We start from the raw sequence: 21,072 nt of genomic DNA on the forward strand, positions 1-21,072 counted from the left end.
CCACTTTCCTTAGGTTTATTCTGTTGTTATTGTTATTCTAGTCTATTTCAAATGAATACTACCATTTAATTTGGTTTTCCCATTTCTAAGCTACACATTCAAGTCTGTAACTTTTCCTCCAAGTCCTGCTTCAACTATATCTCAAATTTTGATATGTAAAATTTATTTTGTACCTCAAATTTGATTATTTACTTTACAAATTATTTAGAAATATATTTCTAAAAATTCCAGATATGCTAAACAGCTTTTTATTATCCTTCTGTTCATGATTTATATTTTGATTACTTAATAGTCATAAATATATATTTGAGACTGATTATTTTGAATCCTTTCAATACTTATTTTATGGACTAACAAGTTCTCATTTTGTAAATGTTTTATGTGTTTGAAATGCATGTGAATGTCCAGTCATGTTAAAGATATATCAACATATGTCTTTTTATAGTTTTTATTTTTGCAGTACTGGGGATTGAACCTAGAGGCATTCTAACTAGGAGCTGAGCTATACCCCTAGCTCCCTAGCCTTATTTTATTCTTTATTTTGAAAGAGGGTCTCACTAAGTTGTAGAGGACCTCACAAGTTGCTGAGGCTGGCTGCAAACCGGCAATCCTCCTGTGTTAGACTTCCAAGTACTGGGATTACAAGAATGCACCACCATGCCTGGCAACGTATGTCTTTCTGTAGTTTAAAAGTAATATTTTAAGCACATACATATTGAGACTTGATATATATTTCTGGTAACATTTATCAGCATATCTGTTTCTTGTTTATCTATTTTGTGTGATATTGATATAAGTACATTATTTTTCTTTAGTTGGTATCCAGAATATATTTTCTATTCTTTTACTTTTAAACATACTTTTATTGGTGTATTATAACTATACATATGATTGAGGTTTTGTGTGGTTAAAAATATACATTTATATAGTACCTGGTACACTTCTCTCTGTATTCCACCCTACCTTGTCCCCTCCCCATTCAAAAAATTAAATTGTTGTTGATAGGCTGGACACAGTAGTGCATGTCTATAGTCTCAGTACTTGGGAGGCTGACATAAGATCATCACAGGTTTGAGGCCAGCCTGAGAGACTTAGCGACACCCAATTTTTTTTAAATTTATCTTTTTTTGCCGGGCGTGGTGGTGCACCCTTGTAATGTCGGGGCTTGGGAGGCGGAGACAGGAGGATCGCGCAGGTTCGAAGTCAGCCGCGCTGGCTAAAGGGACCCTGTTTCCAAATAAAAGATATAAAATAGGTCTGGGTGTGTAACCCAGAGGTAGAAGGGCTTCCAGGAACCCAAGTACCACCAAATAAAATAAATAAATGAATAAATAAATAAATTAATTAATTTATCTTTTTATTTTTATGTGGAATATATTGAAAACGGCATACATTCAGTCTGTGCTTGGTGCCCTTGCCCTCCCCATTTCCCCTTCCTCCTCCCAACAATGAGTATCCAGGTTAAACATGTTTTATTCATCTGACACCCTATTTTACACACAGATAGATGATAGGTAGATAGATGTAGATAGATGCATGGAAGGAAGGAAAGGAAGGAAGAAGGAAATGCGAAGGACTGGGGGTATAGCTCAGATGAAGAATGTAGGATGTCCCTGGGATCAATCTTTAATAGCCAAGAAAAGAAAGGAAATAAATTGATATTGATGGCTTCATAAATATACTAATAGGATTGTTTGAGCTGATTCCTCCTCAAATACCTTTCCACTATTTTATTAGTATCTCTCATCATTTATTTGACATCTCTTTTGTGTCTCAGTTTCTTTCTAGCTTCCATATAAGACCCAAAACATGACTCTTCATTTTCTGATATCTTGTTTTGGGTGTACCTCATACAAAATATTGCTCACATTTTACTTACTTTTATTTATTTTTTTTACAGGACACCACTCTTTCATTCAATTGGAGCTTAACCATTTATATCAGTACTGATTATTAACACATTTGGATGCATTTTTATTTTCTAATTTAGTGTTCTTTTGTTACTTTTCACCAGTATCTTTATATTTTTGTATTCTTCTTTACTTGGTTTTATGAGTTAAGTTTTATTTTTTATTTTTATTTATTTATTTATTTTTGTGATACTGGGGATGAAACGCAGAGGCATTCTATCTCCAAGCTACACTCCCAGCCCTGTTTTTTTAGTCTTTTTTAATTTTTTGAAACAGGGTTTCACTGAGTTACAAAGATCCTCCAGTCTTCCCCTCCTGAATGCTGGGATTACAAGCATGTGCCACCACATCCAGCTGAATTAAGTTTTTGTTTGTCATGTATTTTTTCCTTCTATTCCATTTATTTCCTCATTACTAATTTGGAAATTATATAGTCTTTGTGTATTTTCATGTGATCATCCTGAAAAATTTTACACGCATATTTACCTCAGCAAGATTCAGGGTTAATATCTTTTTGCTCCTCCCGGGGCTTTGCAATGCTTAAATTCTAATTGTTTCTTTTTCAACTCATATGCCACTGATGTTTAGGATTTTAGTTATGTATTACTACATTTTTATCCATCCTTTTTTTAAACCACTCCTTTACTCTTGCATCTCAGGTATTCTGTCATCATTTTATGCTTCATAAATTATATGCTTTAGAAAAAATTTGGTAGTTGTTATAGTTTGAAATTTGTCCCCCCAAAATATGTTGAATACCTGAAGACCAGTACCTCAGAATATCACTATATTTGGAAATGGAGTAATTGCAGTTATAAAAATAAGGCCAGATGCTGTAAACTCTTAATCCAATATAGCTGGTGTCCTTATGAGACACAGAGACAGAAACACGAGGGAGAGCGCCATGCGAGGATGGATTCAGGGTGAAGTTCTGCAGGTGCAAGCCAGGAAATCGTGAGGATTGCAGGAAACTGCCCAGAACTAGGAAATGTAAAGGAGAATCTCTGCATAGTTGTCAAAGGATGCTTTATCTGTTAGTAGCTTAAATTTAAACTTCTATCTTCCAAAACTGTCAGACAATCATTTTTTGTTGTCTTAAGTTTCCCGGTCTGTGGGACTTTTTTTTTAATCGTAGCCTTGGAAAATTAATACAGTAATAAATTATCTCAGTTACTGCATGTCTGAAAGTTTCTTTATAGTGCCCTGATTCTAAAAAGTTAGTTTTACTGCGTGTGAAGGCTTATAGTAAATAAGTATTATAAGTATTACAAGTATTATCACAAGTATTAGAAGTATTATCATCCTCACATTAAAAGTGTCTTCAGATTTCCTTTTCTGGTTAGTCTTCTCTCTAATTATTATTGCATATAAGAAGGCTACATTTTTCTTCTCTCACTTCTTTACATTACAAACCTCACCTCTTCTGATTATGCCTGTTGTGCTTAAGAGCCACATGAACGTGGCAATACTTGAGTGTCTTTTTATATATTCAGCTTGGAATTTATTGTGTTTTTTAAAATTAGGACTCATATCCTTATCAGTTCAGAGAAGTTCTCATCAAATATTTTCTCTCTCCTTTTCTGTATTAAATCTCCTGCAACTTGTTAGATCTATTTCCTTCTCCAGCTTCCCAACTTTCACCTAGCTCCTCCTTTCTTGTCACTCTTGATGTCATTTACGTGATTTCCTCAGCTTTGCTTCCAATGTTCTTTTCTCCTTTCAGCTCTTTCTAATTTCTCACCTAACACATCCATGCATCTTTATCGTAATGTTGTCTTTATTCTAGGTATCTTGTTTTATTTCCATATATGTCTTGCCAATTTTGTTAACTTCATAGTTATTTGCCATGTTTTGAAACCATTTGCTATTTCTTTAAGTATACTAAATAATTTATTTCTTTTACATTACATATTTGTATTTTTCAAACAATTGCCATCCACTAATAACACACACACACACACACACACACACACACGCACGCACGCACGCACGCACATATCACCCATCTTGTACCAGGTTCTTATTTAGGTATTTGGAAGAGATCAGCAAAGAAGAAAAGATCACATGGCTTCGTGGAGTTTTTAAGTCAGCAAGGGGGAAACTATAGTAGATAGCTGTATATTAGCAGTCAATAATCTCTATAGAAAGAAAGAGAAGAAAATCAGCCGAGGAAGGTGAGTGGGAGCTCTGGCAGGCATTGAGCTGGGCTGCGGTTTTAAATTCCAAGGGAGATGTTATGGAAGGAAGTGAGCGGTGATGACTGATACCCGAAGGCAAGAGAGGACAAGAAGGCCATGTTTGTGTTGGAGAAACAGAAAGCAAGTGTGGAGTGATGTATAGGGAGTGAGGGGAGGAGGGACACAAAATAAAATCAGGAGAGTGCTGGGATTTTGGCCACTGGGAAACCTGTTCTTATGTGTGTGCTTCTTAGTTTCCATTCTGGGTCAAATGGGGAACAAAGGAAGATTTTTTTAAATTTTTATTTATTTGTTTTTGGTACTAGAAATTGAATCCAGAAGGATTCTACCTCTGAGCTACAACCTTGGTCTCATTCCATGTTTTTTTTTTTTTGTTTTTTTTTTTTGTTTTTTTTTTAACAGGGTCTTGCTAAGTTGCTGAGGTTGTCCTCAAAATTGCATTCCTCCTGTCTCAGCCTCCCAAGTACTGGGATTACAGGTGTGTACCACCATTTGAAGGTTTTTTTTTTTTTTTTTTTTTTTTTTGTGTGTGTGTATGGTACTGGGGGTGGAACCCAGAGGCTCTTCTACCTCTGGGCTACACTCCCAGACCTATTTTATATTTTTTATTTTGAAACAGGGTCTCACTAAGTAGCTGAGGCTGGCTTTGAACCTGTGTGATCCTCCTGTCTCAGCCTCCCAAACACTGGAATTATAAGCGTGGGTCACCACGCGTGGCCTAACCTGAAGGGTTTAAAGTGATGGAAGACATAATCTAATTTATATTTTAGAAATGCTTTCTAGTTGATATGTGGATAGTCACCAACAGAGGATCGTCAGAGAGATAACCAGAAGACCTTTAACAGCCTTAAAATAACTCTAGTAAGAAATAGTGGTTGCTTAGTAGTAGAAGTGGTAGAAGGATCTGGATTCTGGTATCTGGGGTTGATAGAAAAGGGCTCAGTTTCAACAAATATAATTCCAAGTATTTGGGTCTAAACAACTGACAGGGTAATATTCCCCTAGGCAGAGGTGGGGAAAATTCATGATGAAGTATATTTAGCAGTGAGGGACAGAACTGATTAGAAGTTGTGCCTATGGCAAGTGAAGCTGTGTGAAGGCATGCATTTATGTACATCTGCAGGCATTCTATTTGGATTGCAACATCTTTTTTTTTTTTTTTTTTTTTTTGGTGGTACTGGGGATGGAACCCAGAGGCTTTCTACCTTCAGGCTATACTCCCAGACCTATTTTATATTTTTTTAAATTTGGAAACAGGGTCTCACTAAGTTTCTGAGAGCCTCACTAAGTAGCTGAGGCTGGCTTCGAACCTGTGCGATCCTCCTGTCTCAGCCTCCCAAGCGCCGGGATTACGAGCATACGCCACCATGCCCGGCTTGGATTGCAACATCTTTTGAAAACTGCTTTACCTAATTTTGATAAGAGAAAATTTAACACTGATCAGATATAGAGAGGATCACGTGGGAACATGAGGAGAACTATTGTTTGGAAGAAGCAGTTAGGTGCCAAGCAGCTAGGTAACCTCCCTCCCAGGTAGACAGTATATTGAGAAGAGTACCATAAACAATTTGTCTCTTTCAGTTTTCCTAACCTAGTGAGTGAAAGGTGATTTTTCATGATTGTACTACTTTCACTGTTGTAATTATCATTCTTTTGTGCGTTTTTTTCTGGGAAGGACCTTTTCATACATAATAAATATTTATCTAAACAATAATACTCCAGGAACATATATTAAGTGATTACAAAAAGAAGGAAAACAATGTAGAAAAACTCAATGGAAATACAAAAAGGCTAGAAGCCAAAAACAAAGAGTGAACCATTCTCGCATTTCCATTTGATCACGGTACGCATGGTGTGTGTGTGTGTGTGTGTGTGTGTGTGTGTGTGTGTGTATGTGTGTGTGTGTGTTTGTGTGTGTGTTTTAATGAAATTGAGCCCAGGGGCACTCCATCTCTGAGCTACACCCTTTTTCTTTTGAAACAGAGTCTCCCTAAGTTGCTGGTGGCCCCATTAAGCTTGGAAGTCTGGCTGTGAACCTGTGCTCCTCCTATCTCAGCCTCCCACATGCCAGGATTACAGGTACATGCCAATACTACTAGTCAATACATAAATATTTTTATTAGCTACTAAATTTATTTTGTTTGGAATCTCTTTCTTTCTTTCTTTCTTTCTTTCTTTCTTTCTTTCTTTCTTTCTTTCTTTCTTTCTTTCTTTGATTTTTGCATTTCCAAATGAAATTTACTAAATAGGTAAATAGGTTAATGTTGGCAATTATTAAAAGTATATTTTCACCAAGTATGGAAGTGTATAGTCATTGTATTTTTATGGCGATAAGAGTTACGGATATCAATTTGTGACAAAATAAATCTGAATGAAAACAACCTTCCATTATATTATAAAGTCTCAAGTTCATTGTGCCCTTTTTTTCTTCTGAACTGTGTGACTTTTAAGCGCATTTTTGAAGAATTACACAAAGGGATTTCATATGTCTGAATTGGTGGAAAGATTTATAAGCTAAAAGTGAAAACTATTCTCTGTTATTATTGACTCTCACAGGTTTGCAGACCTAAGTAATTAGCCTTTGCATATTTCTTAAATCCCCTTTGATTTAAATATCAAATTAAAAAAGGGATGAAAGTGTTGGTATACACAGCTATGCATAGTCAATATTGTGTGGGATATTTCACTATCACTGATCAGAGGTTTAAGCTCATTTCTAGAGGTTAATTATAAATTTTACACCTATAGTTAAAGTGTCAAAATCTGCCTTTTTCAGTCTTGAAGAAAACGAGGCTTTCCCCAAGAGTACATTGGCCAGCTCTGTCACTACAAAGACTTCTATTCTTTCCACATCCTGTAAAAGTCAAAGAAACGCCAGAAATAAATTAAAAATGAACTTTAAGTGTCTATTCCTCATGTCTTTTATCATCACATTAAGATTGCTTTGATATAATACAAAAAAATGGTGAAAACCATGGCAGAATGTGTTGGTTTATAGAGAAAATATATAAGGAACTATAATCAATAGACATATGTAAATTTCTATTTCCAATTTATGCAGCTCTGCCTAGTTAGAATGAACTGTTAGGCAACAATAAAAAATAATAAACATGTTTAATTTTCTGGTGTATTACAAAAGCTATAGAGAATGACAATTTACAAAGAAAGAATGAAATGAATTTAATAAATAAAAAGTTTAAAAAGTAATACCATCCATAGAAAGGCAAATACAATATAACCTTGCTTATAATGTTAAATATAAATAAGAAGAATTCATAGAAGCAGAAAGTAGAAAGGTATCTACCAGGGACTGGGGTAAGCATTGAGGAGACATTAGGGAGCCCTTGATCAAAAGATACAAAATTTCAGCCAGGTAGGAGGCATATCTATGGGAAGACCTGGTAATTTATAGTCAATAATAGCATTTTATATATTTGGAAACTGTTCAAAGAGTAAATTTTTAAGTTTTTATCACACACAAAGATAATAAAAGCCAGGGGTTGTAACACATGCCTTTATTTCTAGTACTTGGGAGGCTGAAACAGGAGGATTGTAGGTTTGAGGCCAGTCTCAGCAACTTAGCGGGACTCAGCACACTTAGCAAGACCCTGTTTCAAAAGTCAAAAGGGCTGAGGGTAGAGCTGGGATGTAAAACAACCCTGCGTTCAATATCCAGTGTCATCCCCAACCAGAAAAAATATAAAGAATATGAGGTATGCTAAATATACTTTGATTTAGCCACTTCAGGGGTTTTACATATATATTTCAAAACATCATGCTATATAGCATAAAATAAATATATCTAAACATTTATTTGCCAGCTAAATATTAATACAGGTACTACTACTTAAAAGTGATATTTAAAAATGTCAATGAACTAAAATCTAAGTGGGTTTTGAAACTTATTAACAGAAAGATAAAATAACCACATCACTTAATATGTTTCCAAAGAATCTCAGGGAACATGTATTTAAATCATAGAGAAAAATTTTATCGCATATATCTTCATACATAATACCTTTTTCTGAAAGTAGAGATTTATTTCTATTTGCGAATTTTTAATCTTAAAAATTATAATCCTATCCAGGCATAGTGGCACACATTTGTAATCCCAGTACTTGGGAGGCTGAGACAGGAGAATCACAGGTTCACAGCCAGCCTCAGCTACTTAGTGAGGCCCTCTGCAACTTAATGAGACCCTATTTCAAAATAAAGAAGAAAAAATAGGGTTAGGGATATAGGTTGGAGGTAGAATGTCCCCAGGTTCTATCCCCAGTACAACAAAATAAAAAAAAAGTTTATAATTCTAGAAGAGAATATTTTATTAATATAATTAGTATATTGTTTGCTAATTTTTCTTAAAAATGCGCATTTATTAAATAAGGTATAAGCTGATATATTTCAAAGAAAAAAGAATCAATTTATGTAATATTTATTAGGAACATTACAAATATGTTTTTATTTTTAGAGAAAGTCATCAGTTACATTTTATGAATAATGCTGCTAAATGTTGGAATGGCAATATTCAAGTATGAGTTCTGATTATGGTAAAATGAATCTTTATAAATAAACAGCAGGGTCTATACATAAAATATAGGACAATTTTTAAATTAAAAGTCAATATAAAAAAATGAAAAATAGGGCTGGGAATGTAGCTTGGAGGTAGAATGCCCTGGGTTTCAATCCCCACTACTGCAAAAAAAATGTATTAATAATATGTATTTTAAATTTTAATGTTTATTGAAATAACAGAATTGTTAATGCATTTATTAAAATTAAAGTCATATTTGGTATCAATGTGGTTAAGAAATTTTGGGTTCAATTTAATAAAGAGCATTTGGTTTTTATGTGGTTAAGAATATTTTTGTTTGTTTGATATGGGTAATTTAACCCAAGGGCACTCTTCCTCTGAGCTATATTTTCACTCCTTTTTATTTTTTATTTTGAAACAGGGTCTCACTAAGTTATCACACAGTCACTAAGTTATCACGCACTATAATCTGGGATCCTTCTGTCTTCAACCTCCAAAGTACTGGGATAACAGGTGTGTGCCACTACACCCAGCTTACTAAAGACTTAAGAGACTTTTCCCATGTAAGGTGCTAAAAGTGAAACAACCTGGCCAGGCGTGGTGGCACACGCCTGTAATCCCAGCATTCTGGGCTGAGACCGGAGGATGGTGGTTCATGAACAAACTCAGCTACTTAGGGAGGCCCTTCACAACTCAGTGAGACTCTGTTTTAAAAATTAAAAAGACTAAAAAAATAGGACAAGGGGTGTATCTTGGAGGAACAATGCCCCTGGGTTTTATCCCCAGTACCGCAAAAAAAAAAAAAAAAAAAAAAAAATCAACCTACTAACTATAACTGTAGCATTTTATAATTTTTTAAATTTTTAATTAATACAAAAAATATGTATATTTTGCTCTTGAAAAAATTCACTTGACATGCTTTGCATTTTCAGGAGACCAGTCAGAACTTTGATAAGAACTGATTCTCAGCCATAGCTTGATATTTTTGTCCAAATTTTAGACAACATCTGTGATTTCTATCTTCTTCACTTCACCTCTTTGACAAGGGACCCTGTTTTGGCACATATTCCTAAGAATCTCAGGGAAAACTTTCCACTCTGCATCTACTTCTAGTGTGCACTAGAATTGTGTTACTTACTGAGAACATCTTGGGTCACCACTGAGGGCCCCAGGCTCTAAGGCTTCTGGAATGCGTGGATACAGAGAGGGCTGTGGTAACAACCCCAAGGTGGGGCTGTCCCTGCTGAGATTGGATGTGTTAGGTTTATGGCACGCTCTAGGCATCTGTGTTCAGTGCTTCACTATGTCCTTTCAGAAAGGAGATCTGCTTTCTCACCTTTGGGTTATACACCTCAGAATATACGTACCAAAAAGCAGTTCTCTAAATATCCAGTGTGTGTGTGTGCACGCGCGTGCGTGTGTGTACCAGAAAGAGAAATCCTTTCAACATATTTGCTTGAATAATCTCTTCCCCTAGGACTTGGGCACACACTCTTACACTGTAAGTCAAAATATGACTAGCAAAAAATAACGTCCACTCTGACAACTGGAGCATTCTCAATTTTAATGAACAATGACATGCTTTCCATTGTATATTCTATTATGACTCTTTCTTTTCCAAGCCCCTCCTCAGTTAATTTCTTGGCAGCGTCACCTCACCATTTCTCCAAGGGTGTACCTGTACACTTTGAATGCGGAAATTCCTGATTCATTGTATGTATTGACACATGTCCAACAATGACATTCTGTGGATCTGCTTCTCTACATCATTGTCAATCAGCCACAGAACTCCTGATTTGCAATAGGAATGTATGATTGTGAACCTTAGGATATTCTGATGAAAACATTGTGCATGTGGGTGATTTTTACACTAATCCAACATCAGAGGATTATATGGATTCTAAAGCTCACCACCACCATGGTATAGTGGGGACTTTATGGAGAAAATTTTAATAAAATCTCATTATAACAAATGGCAAAGTATAAAACTCTTTTGTTTAAACAAAGGGTTTATTGTTGAGATGATTTTCTCTATTGCAAGAATTTAGTTTCAATTGTTTCAGCTGCTTGTTTCTTACCTGTAAAAGGGTGTAATTATTTTCTCTTCTTTAGATTTCTTGTGAGAATTAAATGCTTTAGTTTGGTGAAGATCCTTGAGCAAAATTTAAAAATCCACACAGATTACAGGATAGGAATTACAAATGTTTGGATACTAACCTTGCATGGAACTGTCCAGCAGAACTGGAGCTGAAATTAGATATAGGGACCTGATACTATTAAATTCACATGCCTCCTACTCTGGAAGAAACAAAATGTATGGCGATTTTGAAAGATAAGATCCTTTTGATTTAATTTTTTATAGTATACCTAACATATTCCAATTCCTTTTTTCTCAAGTAAGCTCTTCTGTTATATGTAATGAAATGTGTTTTACAAAATATAGCAATTTATGGAATATGACAAAAGCAACAGTGCTAATGGGTAGATCAATTTGACTGAAAATATAAATTGATTTTTGCCAATGAGAAAGGTACTTCAAAGTTTTCACTGTGCATTTAGACTTTTAACAAAAACGACTTTGCCCAAGACATTAAATCTCTGGAAAGATAGTCACTAGGTTCTGGTTTGAATTTAAGTCTACAAAGCTGTAAGGAGGTTTGTTGGTCATGGTAGCCTCCTTGCTTACATGTGATGATTTTTAAATAACATAATACACAATAACTACATTACCTTCTTGAAGGCTATCAAAAACTAGAAAGAAGAAAATTGCCACATTTCCTTCAGACCCACATATGGGTTAGAACTCTAGGTTTTTGATTCTTCAACATGTCCACAGCAAAGGCCAGTCTATGTCCATTGCTTAATAACCCATACTTCTACAAAGTTCTCACAACTCAATTTTATGACCTGATGCATTTGAATCTATGTGACTCTTCCCACTCGACCAGTGTAAACCACAAGTTACCAGTAGACATAGTTCTGTTTAGATCTGATCAACTAAAAATTCAGCTTATCTGAATTCTTAGAAACACTCACCTATGTTTTTACATTTGTATCTTATTTATTTATCTATTTATTTATTTATTTATTTATTTATTTATTTATTTATTTTTTATTTATTTTGGTGGCACTGGGTTTCCTGGAAGCCCTTCTACTTCTGGGCTACACACCCAGACCTATTTTATACTTTTTTTTTTTTTTGGAAACAGGGTCTCTTAAACCAGCCCGGCTGGCTTCGAACTTGCGTGATCCTCCGGTCTCCGCCTCCCAAGTGCGGGGATTACAAACGTGTGCCACCACGCCCGGCTACACTTGTATTTTAAATGTTGACATTTTGCATCTTAAATTGTTTTATACCTATGATATATATATATATATATATATATATATATATATATACACACACACACACACACACACACACACATACACGCATATATATACATATTAAACCCATTGTATTTTGTTGGTTTGTTATCAATAAAGATGATTTTTCTGATGTGAGACTAATGCGCCAATAAAAGTATATTTTAAAAAGATTACCTTTCCCTGGGCGTGGTGTAATCCACGCTTGTAATCCCCGCGCTTGGGAGGCGGAGACAGGAGGATCGCGCAGGTTCGGAGCCAGCCTCGCTGATTTAAGAGACCCTGTTTCCAAATAAAAAATATAAAAATGGGTCTGGGAGTGTAGCCCGGAGGTAGAATGGTTTCCAGGAGCCCCAGTACCACCAAAAAAATAAATTACCTTTCTTAATAATGTTTCTTCTTATAAATTAAGAAGGCTAACTGCCCTTTAAAGCATCCTAAAAACATTTATTCTCACATTTTGCAAATTTGTATGACTAAAAGCCAACTAGAAATTCCATAAATTTTATTTTCAGTTTCAAACCTTGTGGGAAAATACTTGATCACATCTCTCACATTAAGGATAAAACTTTCTTATGCATATAATTCCTTGATATCATACCAATTCCAGTACTGAATTTTGAATAATTGACAATTGATAGTTACTGGGAATTGAAGGTTTCCTGTAATATGTTTGTTTCTTCTACTAAAAAAAGGGACAAACTAAATTTTTTAAAATGTTTCTGGTTTTGTTTTAGCAAGTCTACTTCTCATAGTTAACAGGGGATGGGTGAAAATATAGGAAGATAATTTTGGACTTGCAGTTATTGCCACCACGGAGCAATGATTTTCATCTTACATCGTCAGCCGAGAACCCTACCATTGTCAGAAGTGGCAGGATGACAAGTTTCATGAGGAGGGCCAGAGGATCAGTTCTGTTGTGTCTCCTGATTTTATCGATGACCTTCAGGAAAGTTTTCGGCCTATTAAGGCTTGAATAGTTTGATACATCTTTTTTTATTTGTTTTTTCAAAATGAGGCAGGTAAGACTTCCTTAGAAGCCAGATAGGGATTAATGAAGCCACCCTAGTAAAGTACACCAAGCCTAAAGATAAAAGACCTTGTAAAAGGTTGAACAACTATCTTTTCCAAATCAAGTCACCAGTTCTTTGAAACCCTTCACAAAGATTAGTCGATTCCAATCTACCTAAATTGATGAGGTCATCTGTGGATGAAGAGTCTTTGTTTTGTAATTCCTTGAGAGTAAGCAAAGAAAGGAAACGTTTCATTCCTTTACTTATGTAGCCATTTACCTCAGTATAAATTAAATGATTCTCATCAGAAGTGAATCAAAGAGTAAGATTTCTATCACAACTGTTTTAAAACAGGATGATAGTGTTGCCAGAAAAAAACGTTGCAAAGAAATCTTAAATTCCTTGCTTTTCTTGAAGTAATGTAAAGTTGGTCTCATTTCTATTGGCATTTTAGTAAGCATACTCTCTCATCCCTCTAAACTGGAGGTCACAATTTATTTTGAATTGGGGCTGAAAATAAGAAAACAAATATTGCCTACGGCTTTATGGGATGCCTTTTGTATCTGAATTAGATGACACAGAAACCATTGCACATTTTTATATTATTCTGTTTTTAAACCCTAAAATTAAAAGCAATACATACAGGCAAAGTACATGGGAAAAGTTATTGCTTAATTATAAGGGTTTCCTATGTATTTTTCCTATGTTATTCAGTTTATATATCAAATAAACAGAAATGTTCCTTGTTTATTAAACCCAAGTTTTTTAAAAATCATAGGTTTGGGGTATCATAAGTGATCATTTATATTGCAAGGTGAGTCAGAGATGTAAACTTTAGTTTTATTAAAGAAAAAAGTTTTAATTTTTTCTTTTCATTGGAAAAATTCATTTTAATTATTCGTCTGCACCTGCCTAATGGGGCTGAAGTAATTCGATTGTCATATTGTTGTAGATTGTTGCTTTGTGTAATGTATCACCCCTGCTGTTCCATTAAAAAAAAATTCTATACTCCTCCATTATTCAGCAAGGCCTAATGATTATTCCAGCATTTGTACATGCTGCACTGTTATTTTGATTTTAATTGACTTCACTTTTTTTTTAATTAAGCACATTGGTTTTTAGCACCGTTGTTGACAAGCTTGATTTTGTCATTATCAGTATTTTCTTCTATGTACATATCATACCTATTGGTGCTTTATTCAGAATCACTGTAAATGATAAGTGCAATATGTGTACTAAGGTTCACCATTGACTCTAACATGAATTGTTGCCATATGTTAGTAATATATAATGATGTGCAGAATATTTTGAAGGACCATTTTTACTCTCTTTAAAGTAGCTTTTAAAACTAAATTATTAAGGCTGTAGTTTAAAAATTAAAAATAGAGATTTTGCTATTTTTTAAATGGGTAATAATCTTTCAGTGGAAGAAAAGATGCTTTACTCCATCAATTTAGTCACTCGCATGTAGTACACATATGTGTTAATATGATGTCTGTGTATAGTGAGACAAAATTATGGTTTTTATATATTTGAAAAATTAGTCATTTGTGGTAATTTTTTTATTTAAAAGAGAATTGTTTTCACTCTTTAAATAATTTAAAGATTTGTGCATGATTTATTAAAATATATCATTCAAAATATTTATTGTATAAATTACATTCTTTCAAGTATAGCATAGTACACTGAAACAAAATAAGAACAACATTGTGAAACCCATTGTCTCTTTTTGAGTGATATGTTTAGTCATTTATCAAAACATAAGATAATGAAGAAAAGGCCACAGACAGAATAATTCAGGCTTTATTTAGCTGAGACTCTAGAAATTGATGAACTACTGGAGTGAGAAAAAATAACAGTAAATTTCATGGCAAATAAATGTTTACATGTTTAAAAAGCTATATAAAATGTCTTATGTTTTTCACACTTTAATGAACACATATCTGGCACAAATATGGTTCAAAAAACTCTTATATGCACCATAGACATCCTCATCATGAAGACGGTTGACACTAGAACTCTTATTTCTCCTTTGCCACTTGTGTTTTGTTAATGGACACCAATGAAGGAGTGAATCGATGGGAGGGTGAATGAATAGGTCACATGGGGTTTGACTGACATTTGGTCATTTCAGGATCCCAAGACAAAGATTTAGAGGGGGGCCCTTCTGCCCATTTGGTGCAGCTTTCTTGTGGCTGTGATGATTGTCACTGAGCCTGCTGCCTGGGATTTATGTAGGACCTCTCTTTATGCCTTGGTGTGCCTGACCCAGCTCTATTAGCATAACTTCCATACCCAATGACAATATGAATAAAAGATGACTGGTGTGACCTCAGAAAGTGCCAAGATAGTATTGATGTAATGAGCCCAATATCCACTGTTTTATGCATCACAAAGCAATAGCAATCTTAATAAAAGGTTAAACAGCGTTATAATGTGTGTTTCCTTGATGACTCACTGGCTTCACTTTTCATCCACTGTTGCTCCTTTGAGAATCACCAACAAAGTTTTTCTTTGCTTTGTTTTTGGCATGTCAGTCTTTTATTTTGTGGATTTAAAAAACAAAGCAAGCAAACAAAGTTTTGCTTTCAGAGTCTTCTCTGTGGCAGAAAATAATTTTTCTTTTGCTTGACATTGGTGTCTGTTTGACAGCAGCCATCATTGTTCATAAGTTAGATATTACTGCCTATCTTCTGATATAAACACCTTTCTTATTTTGATATTCAGAATTCTGCCACTCCCAGTTTATCTTCTTGGTTTTCCATGTTGTTGTTTTTTTTCTGAATGGAGAAATCTAAAGCACAATCTCATTACTGGAAGCCCCTTGATACCAGCACTGCATTGCATTTTTTTTCTTTTCACTTTGTTATGCTAAAAACCTGTAATATAAGGAATTCTTAGACCAGATGCCTATATGATGTTGCTCTAAAAAGCCCAATGAAAAGAACTGCAAATGAATGTAGGAAATAATCTAGGAATCCATTCTTTCTGGAGCGTTATACCAAAACAACACCAGTCAGTTAAAGTTTTCATCACCTTTCTGTGTAAATAGCCTGTGTAATAGGCAAGAAGAAAACGGAAGATGAGACTATAGCAGGCACGTGTCTAAAGTAATATCACACCTTACTGACAGCGTCCTTTATTATATATTTCTTTAGAAGTAAAAGCACAACTGGACTAATATTCATTCTTTTAATGACAAAGAGAAAATGGTGTGCTTTTGTTACTTCTTTTAGATAGCACACAGTACTTTCAAAGCATTATTTATTGCTTTCTTGTAAAGTTTGTTACTTAGATGATCTGGAAATAAGATGACATGTTAGCAACAAACACTGTATATCTTTGGTTCTTCTGGGTAGATTAAAAATCATTTAAAAAGAAGCAATGGTTAAAACCTCCTACCACCTAAAACCTCAGATGTACTTAACATATCTATCATACTGCATTGGTTCAATCAAGTCTTGCTGGAGGAAGGATATCTCACACAACAGTAGGTGATATAAGTTGATGGTACACTATGCTAGTAGGCACTGCTATTAAAGGTTTGAAAGGCTGGTTTGGGTATATCAAGATGCAAAGATAATTAGCCCACATTCACTGGAGCTTTGTCTTAGAGAATAATAATCTACCCTTATATCTGCTGCCTCTCTAATAGTATATTTGAATAATGCAAAAATCATATAGTATTTCTACATCTACTGAAGACCCTTGAGTGATTTATTTTTTAAAGAAAATTCCAACACTATTTCATTTATCTTCCTTCAGTCTAATAGTGATTCCAGGTAATAAAAATACTGAAGTTTCCTGCATAGGGGAAAGTTGTAGAAAATAGAGAGCCTCCTAGTCACAATTAAGATGGTATTTGATGCTTAAAAAAGATTGGTAGAGATCCCCCAGGATTCTATAGCACAAGCTGTCACGTGGATTATTATACTGTTCAGAAAGAGATACTTGGTGAGGATTAGGTGGATATGGACATAGCCCACAGCCCTACAAAACTCAACCTTGGGACTGCTAGAAATAAAATAAAGTCACTGGCTGCTCAAAAAAAAAATGAAGCAGATGTCAGATGCAAGCAGCTGTGGCCTGGTATGTTCAACAAAATTCCAATATTCAAATTGCTTCTCTGGATATAAACTGCTTGATAGCACAGTTTCAGATTTGATCTGGGCTGCTGGCAAACCATCTGTGTAAAATGAAAGTAATCTGCTGACGCTGTCCATACAGGTAGACATCAGCATCTTTGGTTGGAGAAAGAACAAGGCTGAGATGCTGTCTGGCCAGCTTGTGATGAAGTTTTTATAGTAATCAACACAGTTAGAATAATGGACACCAGAATAAAGAGAGGTCAAAGGACTGCTTGTACTTAAAGACTATTTGAAAAGGTAAAACCTGCATCCTAATTTTAGGTTCATACTTCATAATAAGATATTCTGAGCAGAAATTGAGATGGGGTGATGCTACTGGGAAAATTACATTTCCAACACCAAGAAGAAAGAGGATGATCGATTTGTGAAATCGGACCTTGTGAGCATGATAGGAACATGCAGCAGGTTAACAAGCAAATTGTTAAAGCAAATTGTAAGCTTTAAAAAATTTAGACTCACAAGCACAGAAATAATTCCCTGGAGGATCTGAGAAAACTCTTTATTTTACTCAGCTGTGTGTTGGATAAAATAAACATATGTAGATGCTGAAAGGTTGCTCCCAGATAGGTCAGCTTGTGGCGGAAGTCTTTCATAATTTAAGATGCATCAGCCCTGGCAGTAGTGGAGAAAAAGAGCGAGTAATCAAAAGTGACCCAAACCATGACACCAGACTTTCCAGATGGTATAGAAAAGAGCCCATAATTTATGATTGCCAGTGCAGTAAATAAATCTAAAACAATAGGCGTGGATGGGAAGCAGCCACAGCTGACCAAGAGAGCAGTTGTAATGCAACCCACAGAAAGCTTGGTGCCAGAAGTAATTGACATAGTCGTCAAATCAATTTCCTAGGGTGCAGACACTCGAGCACTCAATCTGATTCTGTATGCTGTGCAGCATGTGGATTATACAGCTGCCTCTAATTCACATAGCCTTAGCTCGATGTGAATCCAATTCAAGGAACTGTCTGGAAGTGAACAGTAATTATTTGGTCTTCCTTTCTGCAGGTTTTACTGTCTTCTGGTCAAATTGTTTCTCTAGGAATTACATATATTTCATATTAACTTACATTTAGCTGATATTTGTTTCTCTTTCTATGTTACCCAGTTCAATAATATTCATGATCTACCCTCCAAGGGCACCAGAGGGGTAGTGTTTAGAGACAACAAAGACCAAACGCGGGAGAGTGTCCTTTATGTTGACTATGGGATCAGCCACTTGATTGCAAATGTGTCGTCCCCATGCAGATGTGGATTAATGAACTAATTTTTTCTGTATTTCAATTCAATGCATTTATTTGAAGATAAGATTAAATAATCGATTGTTGCAGATAATTTCATTCATTCATTCATCCAGTGTTAGTAGAGTTTGTGCAACACAGAAGATACTTGTTAGACACTGGGTTATGGATATAAGACACAAATATTCTGCCTATGAAGAATTCACAGCTTGGGAAACTGGTTGAAAGTTAAAGAATCGTGTGGAGCTGGGTGTGATGGCATATGCCTGTGATCTCAGTACTCGGGAGGCTGACACAGTAGAATCACATGTTCATGGCCAGTCTCAGCAACTGATTGAGTCCTTCCACAACTTAGTGAGACCCTACATCAAAATAAGAAATAAAAATATAGGGCTGGGGGTGTGGCTCAGGGGTAGAATGCCCCTGGGTCCAATCTCCAGTAAAAAAAAAAAAAAATAAAGTATCATGTGAGAAAAGTTTAGGTGGGGGAGAATTGTTGAAGACAATTGTTGAAACAATGCTATGTTCATATAAGAAGGTAGCACTACCAATCTCACTAACGTGTGAGGAGGGAGGGAAACAAGGATGGATTTGCAAAAATAAAAAAAAATACCAGTGCTGTGGACGTGTATCTTATCTTGTATCACGTTAATCTCATCATGATGTAAAATTACAATGCACCAATAAAAAGTGTAAAACATCAAATCTATATTTTATAAACAAAATTCATCCTGTATGTATTTACTAAAATATTTCCAATTATCAAATAATTAAGGTAATATGATATAAAAAGAGAAAAATGCTCTTATTTCACAAAATAACCAGTTAACATTTTATAGAATTCTTTCCAAACATTTGTCTCCAAACACTTTTAGATAATTGTGTAATAGTAGAACATTTTATTTCTCTTTTTAGTCTAGTATTTTAGAATACATATTTTAGTCTAGTTATTTTAGAACATATTTGAAATGCTTTATTATTAATATTTTTAAGTATTTTCTCTCAAGCATAACCTAATGATACTGAAAAATAGTTTCTATTTTTTTAATATAAATAGTCTAGCTAGTGGAAGATGAAAGAGATTACCTTGCCTGTTATATTTTAAGATTTTTCTAGTCATCATAAAGCAAATTTTATTCACAAAGTTAAGAGATATTTAAGGAGAAATAATATTGGTAGAGAATAAACATAAATAATATGCTTAAATATTTTCTGTTTTACCAGTAATTCAAATAATGAAGAAAATTTATTTTTTTTTTACCTCCTGGAATCATAAAAATAACACGAAGGGTATATAGAAATCTATGATCCAGTATTTCAAGTAAATTATTGTTTTGGAACCTACCCACTTATAAGGGGGAAAAAAGATGCTGTGAGAGAATGAATTAACTTTGTTTTATTAAGAGAGAATATAAGCATACACAGAGGTTATTGAAAAGAATTAATTCACTATCCATACTAGTAAAATATCTAGGATCACCAGAACTCTTTGGCATACCTCAGTAATCATCAGACTCATGTAAAGTGACACTCAGTACATAGGAATTTGTAGCTCTACTGTAGATGCATTTGCTCGAGTTAAATTTGTCTAGTTCTAAAACAAGTTTAATTTTTTGTGATCACAAAAAAACCATTGTCAGAGTTAACTAAATATTACCTTTTAAGTCTTTAGATAAGTTAAATCATTATATCAAATTAGGTTTTAATTCAATATGTCAGATTCCTCTTTATCTAGCATAAATAAAGTAATTTATCACAGAGAAATGACACACCAGTATTATGATTTTTTTACACCTGTGAAGCTGAAATGCTCCTCTGAAATCCCCAAAGATAACAACCTACTTAAATACAATCCATTCACAGGATTTTAATTGAAATATACTACAAATAATAAAGCTACTTGAGTTATAGTAATAAACATTTTGGAAACAATCAGTAGAAAAGAAATGTGGAACTATTTAGTAGATTCTGTTTCAGTTGAAGAGATTCGTTGATTAAGAAGTCAACCGTAAAATATACCCACTTCTCAGTAGAACTATTTACACAAAATGGTCATTACATTAACTTGGAAAAATTTGTTCTTGTCATAAGCCAACCACTGAGTAAGCACAAGCGAACACAAGAAATAGAGCCTCTGCTTGTATGGAGCTTGGATGGAGACATTTTCAAAAACTCTTCCAAAATACCCAAGTATTCAAATTCATTATATCGCATAATAATACATTATATTAGTTACACTAGATTTTGTAAACATGTATGTGTGTAACAATTGAGTTGGTTGTAACAGAGGGAGTATTGCTAATAATTAGAGTTTACATGAGAATAAGTGAATAGTGACAATCAAGAGTCCTATGCCTGAAAATTGTCTGACCTCTCAAATTGCACATTTAATTGTGCTAGTCATACTTTTCAATACTTAAAAACACTGACAAGCCAGGCATGGTGGCACACATTTGTAATCCCAGCATTTGGGAGGCTGAGACCAGAGGATTGAGGTTCGCAGACAGCCTCAGCTACTTAGTGAGGCCCTCTGCAACTCAGTGAGACCTGGTTTCAAAATAAAGAATAAAAAAATAGGGCTGGGGGTGCACCTCGGAGGTAGAATGCCCCTGGGTTCCATCCCCAGACCTGCAAAAAAAAAAAAAAAAAAAAAAAAAAACCACTGACAA

The sequence above is a fragment of the Muscardinus avellanarius genome, assembly GCF_963383645.1.
Source record: "Muscardinus avellanarius genome assembly, chromosome: 4".
In the NCBI taxonomy this organism is placed as follows: Eukaryota; Metazoa; Chordata; class Mammalia; order Rodentia; family Gliridae; genus Muscardinus; species Muscardinus avellanarius.